Source organism: Triticum dicoccoides, chromosome 3B, assembly GCF_002162155.2.
Source record: "Triticum dicoccoides isolate Atlit2015 ecotype Zavitan chromosome 3B, WEW_v2.0, whole genome shotgun sequence".
Lineage (NCBI taxonomy): Eukaryota > Viridiplantae > Streptophyta > Magnoliopsida > Poales > Poaceae > Triticum > Triticum dicoccoides.
The window spans coordinates 286,092,849-286,098,863 of NC_041385.1; positions in this window are offsets into that span (position 1 = coordinate 286,092,849).

Genomic DNA, 6,015 nt, shown 5'->3' on the forward strand with positions numbered 1-6,015 from the left:
GTCTCCACCATCTCCTCTTTTCCCTTGTAAACAAGTGGCGGAAACTCGGATTTCTCAAACACCACTTTCTTTCCCTTCTCCTTGAACTACTAGCGGTCAGATGGCTCTAATTCAAGTATCTTTCCTTTCATTACTGACACTAGAGCATGAGTAACCCTTCTTGCAGAACTCTGAGCAACCCTCAGTTTCCTCTTTGCAGACTTTGACAAAACAGGTGTGAACCCTCCATTGGTGGATAAGTGACTTCTTCTTGATCTGGTGCAACTGGAGATGTAGCAGTAGTCTTCCAACTTTCACTTAGTGAGGTCACGATAAGACCAATTGGCACATTAAGCCAAAGGTCACCGAGGCGAAGGGTCACAAACTGTTGCACCTGGCCTTCCATACCTTCAAAATAAAGAAAACCATATATTATTTTTCTTTGATTTTTTTGTATATGGGGACATAATTTTTATGATGTATGTACTATGGGAATTCATATGTTGTTGGAAATCAGGTGATTGTGGGTTCGAGTCCCATTGGGCGTGCCAAAATCTGATGACGGGAAAATGGCGGGCGTGAAAATATGCGTCCACGTCATTGATACAGAGTGAATAATTTAAATGCATAAACAAAATGGAGATCAAACGTTGCAGGTACTTTATTTCCAGAACTCTTACATTTACATAAAAGGTCTGTTAATTACATCTCCGTAGAGAAAAACCCTGATTAAGAATTCCAACTATCCTATTACATAGACTTGCAACACATGACCACTACAAAATGATAAATAAAAATCGCTCCTCTTCGTTGTCGTTGACACCGCTCATCTTCATCAAGTTATCATGTGTCTTGTTCATTTATATTTTACTCTTATACCATTATGACCGGTACGTAGAGTATGAGTGCAGTGCATGCTTTTTGCATCGGATACCTAATTTGTGTAGTCGACTTAACCAACATATGCTAGCATGTCCATGCGGCTATCTTAATCAACTTTCAAGTCATTTTATTTTAAGGAGTGATCAGTCGACTAGCAGAGTATCCACTTAATACATGCATGCTACATCTTTTATTGATGCATATATGACCATGCATGAGATGATGGTATATGATTTAATCCATGTTAGCCTCTGCGCATGCATGGAAATTTAAGAAAAAGGGGGGTTCTAATATTAGAACCCTCCCATATGTTATCTTGTTGGATTTTGTTTGGTATGTTTTGATGATTGCATCTGCTAAGCGAATCAGTCTCTTTTGGTTGAGACTAAAGCGAGCTAGATGCAATATCTTTTACTTTGTTATGGGTCACATGCATATACCCAAACTATTGGTGGATAGTATATGCGTATTGCATAGAGTCTATACGCTCTAGATTTCATATTTTTAGATATGTAGGATTATATTTTTTTTACTTAACCTACACGCATTCATTTTATTTTATGGGAATATTTTATTTTAGTGCAAAATGAGACAACTAACATTTTTATTATCTCATGTTTACACGTTAGAGTTCACTCAACATATTCTATATGCATTAGAGTATGCTCATTTCATAATCTATACGACAGATGTATGTGATGTTTATACCTCCCTATTTTTATTACTACTGACATGGAATATCATGTATGTCCGCAGTGTAACCAGCAAGAGGCCTCAAATTTGATTTGGCAAGCACCTGATTTATACATTTTCATGCACTAGTTATGGAGGTACATGCACAATTTACATGGCCTTGTTTTGTGCAACTCAAACAAATGAAGAGTGTATTTTTTTGTAAGCGCGTACTTATTCTATGATTTTATGTGGCTGGTCATATAGGGTTTGTGTATGTTTCATATTTGTTTCTCCTCGAGCTTTACCTGTGCGTCACTCTCTTTTATGATGGAAGGAAAAAAATATGTCCTCCTTAGTTTGGGTCGCCATGATCAACCAAGGAGTGAAATTTATCATCTTTGACATAGTCGCACTTTAGTTCATATCATGATGATCAACCAAGGCAAAAATGACAAGATGAGACTATATATTTTATTCTCCTTGATTTGTGTCATGATGATCCACCAAGGAGTATTTTGTTGCTCTTAAAAATATTCACGCCTAGACTTGTATCATGATGATCAGCCAAGGCGAAATGTCAAAGATGCAACTATGTGGAGAATGTTCCTTGGTTTGTATCACAATGATCAACCAAGGACGAATTTTCTTCTCTTAAATATAAGTGCCCTTTGGCTCGTATCACGATGACTAGCCAAGGAAAAATATCAAGATGAAGATATGTGGAGAATGCACATTGGTTTGTATCACAATAACCAACCAAGGGCAAATTTTCCTCTCTTGAACATAACTGCTCTTTGGCTCGTATCACGATGATCAGCCAAGGCAGAATGTCAAGATGAGGATACATGGGGCATACTCCTTGGTTTGTATCACAATGATCAACCAAGAAGAGAGATGAATGTGATGAGAGATATAGGGAGGAGCAAGAAGATTAGAGGAGGATCATGATTCCCACCTGAACTACCTTCCTCACACTCCTCGTCGGACGACGGCCTCGCAGCCGCAGCGTATATGAGCTTGTTTCTAGAGCAGCAGTATATGTGCGTGGTTGAGAGCAGCAGCGGCAGCACAACAGCAGCAGCGGCAGCACAGCGGAGATTAGGAAAAGGACCGCAGCACGTGCGGCCAGAGAGAATAAAAAATTGGAGCCTTCAAAAGAAGCCCGTATGGTGGTATTTATAGGATGGAGCAGCACATGGATCCACTTGGGCACGCACCACGTTCTGGAGGTCATGGGATCGTGGGAGTGGGCTGCGTTTTCTTTTCTTTTGTTTATTTCTTTAATCCTAGTTGACTCAACCATGGGAACGTGGGAGACCTTGTATGCTTCTTTTTTTATTTCCTTTCTTTAATTAATTGCTCTTTGACCAAGCTTTGAACCGGCCACTGGCCTAATTAGCCCATGTAGTTTTTATCAATGTGTGGTTGGACGCTAGCCCATCAGTTTGCTTGTGGATTAGCTGATCCATGCAACGTTTTAAATTAGCCTCACCCACTATGCATGCATGTACATAGACATTTGTATAAATGAGCTGATCATGACTAATTGAAATGGTTTTCTTTTTCTTTTTGGAAAATTCATTCCAATTTGTTTGCCGTGCCATAAGAAAAAGAGAGATATGCAAATATTCTTTCATAGACAATTATATGATGGCCTGGCGTTTTCTTCTTATTTCCATAAACGTATATATCGACGCACGTTCTATTTTATCCATCGCGTTGATATTTCACATGATCGATGGAATAGGCCTCGTGTTTATCTTACGGTCGATATTTTGGAAACATTATGATTTTATGTAGGTATTTGACACCCGCCGTAGGTGACGGCGTGCATGGATGAAGCTTATGTGTGATTTTAACTGGGACAAATATTTCTTGAAGATTTTTATTCACTTTGCAAAATTTCCAAATATCGAATATATTCTGACTTTTATCATTTCTTTTTTGCGGGTGAGACTTTATCATATTTTGATAATAGATATCACTCTGTATTTTATTTCGGTGAAATTCCGTGTCAACATTTTTTGCATCTACCCTCAGCGATGTGTGGCAGCAGCAGCTGTTGAGTATGCAGACTCAATTCAACTTGTGATGGAGGTTGAAGCGAAATTTGTCGGTCGTGCTGAGGGAGACGTGGCCCATCAAACTGCTTGTGATAATCATGAGGGCTTGACATGGGCGCTTTACCCAAAGAAATATCTTCCATGATTTGCAAAGTATCGTGAACAGGAGGAATGAAGCTTTTGTGACTCACTTTTGCCAGATACTTGGTACGCATAGCATGATCAATGACTTTATGAATCCATGGCGCGAAAACTTTGACGCAGAATGGATGTTGAGCGGAATCCTTTAGAATGCGCAGAAACATATCTTCAACATCAAAGATATATCTTACGGAGATTGCATAGATGGCATTACAAAGAACATCTGAGATGGACTTATCTGTATTCATCCCGGCCAGAGGGCAAATAATGAATGAGAGCATATGATATAGCGCTTGATTCTTGAATGTTAAGTGCTCAGGACGGGGCGGACCAATTTAGTCACGAATCTTGTCTTAATCCATAGTGCCCCTAAAGGTTTCATCGTAAATAACATCAATGTTATGCACCTGAATTCCAGTGTTTCCATGCTCAACGCGAGGGAAATGGAGGTGCGAGACAAAACCTGTTGAAGTGCATTTGATGCGCTTAGCTTCGGTCATCCACTGATAATCCATTTTGTACTGTCAGATTCATCACCAGAGATATAGAGAGTAGCATAGAACTAAAGGATAATCTCTCTGTTCCAAAGATGCTCGAAATCGAATATCTTGGTGAGGCGGAAGTCAACCAGATCTTGCAACAACTGATTGAAACAACCAATATTTCTCATCGCAAGGATGTATAGGTATTCAAGCTGAAATATCTTCTTACTCTCATAGATTACCCAGGAGTAATATGTGGCCTGTTCCTTGGTCCAGAAGCAAGGTGATTCAGAAGTGCGCGGCCCAACATACAGACTAGTTTGAAAGAAATAGGGATGTGTATTCCGATTAAAAAGAGGGCCTTTGGCACCAGCTCCATCCGAGAACAATGGCAGTTCTTCACGAGGATAAGGATATGTGAGTTCTTCTTATGGTGAAAGAAATTCATCGCCATATACCATAGAGTCAGTACGGTGAGCAGAAACTAATTTTTGCTCGGAGAGACTAACATCTTGGAATTTTGTCGCTGTGTCGACAGATCACTTAATGTGAGAAGGAGCTTGTTGTACAATGGTGGGAGCTGCATAAACAGTAGGCATTGCAGCAGATTCTTTTTCTGCAGGCACTAGGGCTGAATCAAGCACTAGATGCGGTTGAGGTTCTTCCACTGGAATTTCTTTGTGCTTAACGGTTGGAAAAGTCGAAACATTTGGTGCATCATGAGCCGGAGAAGCTTGGGGTTCGGAGTGAGGGAGTTAACCTTCCTCAGAAACAATCTGCTGGGGTGCAACATCAACTTGACTAGGGGAGGTTACAAGCAGTAATTCAGTTTGCCTTTAAGAGGGAGGAGCATCCAAGTATTTCTCAAGAGAGTCCGAAGGAATAAAGGGCTCAGGAATTTTTCTTTTTGGGGATGGGCTTCTAGTTGTTCAGGTGACTTTCCTGTCAAAACATGAGGTATATTTTTCTTTGCAATCATCTTTCGCTGTTTCTTTTTCTGATGAGCAGTTTGATTAGTGTGGCCCTTGACCAGATCATTATAGCCAGGACTTTTGTTGGATGTTCGTCACAAATCTTGAGAACAGTTTCATTGAGGTCTGTGCGAGAACACAACCTTCTGTTGCGGAGGAGAGTCATGGAATGGTTTATGTCCTTGTAGGAATCTTTGAGTGCTTTAATCAAAACCTTGGAAGAAGCAACTTTCATTTGACCATCAAGGTCATTTAGTTCGGCAATAAGATTATTGATATCAACCAAATCTTCTCTCATATCCTGAACAAAAGGAGTTTCCTGTGAAATAACTGCAGGAGGAATTGGCAAAGAGGCCACTTCACCATCGAAAGGATTGTCCACAAAATTATCAAGCTATTCCGTGATGAACACACACTAGTGCAGAATCGGCCTTTAGTGCCGGTTCGTAACGGGCTTTAATGCCGGTTCGCCAACCGGCACTAAAGAGTGGGGACTATAGGTCCCCGGCCTTTAGTACCGGTTCGTCATGAACCGGCGCTAAAGTGCCACCACGTGGCACGAGCCAGGCCCGTTTGCGTGGAGGGCATTAGTACCGGTTGGTAACACCAACCGGTACTAAATGTTTGGGTGTTTTTTTTTAATTTTTGCTTTAATTTTGTGTTTTCAATTTGGCTTTATTTTCCATTTAATTCTTTTTTGTTTGCTGGTATTTCACGATACTACAAATTGTACACGTTATGCATATATATTAAATAGATTTTCTCGTACGTAGAACCGCATATATATATATATATATATATATATATATATATATATATATA